General features: G+C 32.2%; 1 protein-coding gene across 1 annotated transcript in view; it reads left to right on the top strand.

Moving 5' to 3' along the window:
* The window catches only part of Rgk3 (Rad, Gem/Kir family member 3), an 89,126-nt gene extending 88,748 nt beyond the window's left edge, over positions 1 to 378 (top strand). The window contains exon 8 of the mRNA XM_070121648.1: positions 213 to 378. The gene's annotated coding sequence lies outside the window, so the exon portion shown is untranslated. The remainder of the gene's footprint in view (positions 1 to 212) is intronic.
* The last annotated feature ends 243 nt before the right edge of the window (positions 379 to 621 follow it).

Below are 621 nucleotides of genomic sequence, written 5' to 3'. Positions count from 1 at the left end.
TTAGTATAGCTTCTGTTCTTATGTATTTAAATGCCCTCTTGCATACTTTCCATAAATTAATTGTATTCATCAAAAGGATTAAGTGCCGCACTTTAGGCACTATGAAAATATTTTATATTATTATGTTCAGTTTCTGAATACAAAGCCAAGAATCACCTAATGAAGAGTCATATAACACCAAAATTTACGTTACTTTTGTTTTGTTTTCACAGGAGCCAGGCGGATTATTTCATACTTCAGGAGGATCCAAAGAGTGACCACATTACTGGGGAAGCTACTCATCACCAGAGCCACTTGAGCCACCTGAACACTGTAATTTGAACATCATTATCTATTTTGAAAACCTGTTCAGACTTTTTATTAAGTAATTGAAAAAAAGGAAAGATTTGTTCTCATTCATGACTTCTTTTGTGTATATATTCAAAAGAAAGAATCAAGAATGAAGGAACATGTACCCATTGATGACACCTTTTATGCATCTTTTCAAAAGAAAATTGAAAGATTTTGTTCACATTCATATAGTTTTTACGATGCACTATTATATCTTCTTATCCTGGATTTCTGTAAAAGAGTTGCCAACTTCTGTTAACTGCATTACAGGTACTATTCATTACATTCAGA

The sequence above is a fragment of the Penaeus vannamei genome, chromosome 5 (assembly GCF_042767895.1).
Source record: "Penaeus vannamei isolate JL-2024 chromosome 5, ASM4276789v1, whole genome shotgun sequence".
Taxonomy (NCBI): domain Eukaryota; kingdom Metazoa; phylum Arthropoda; class Malacostraca; order Decapoda; family Penaeidae; genus Penaeus; species Penaeus vannamei.
Note: the sequence above shows the minus strand (reverse complement) of the source record. Positions and strands in the feature narration are given on the sequence as shown.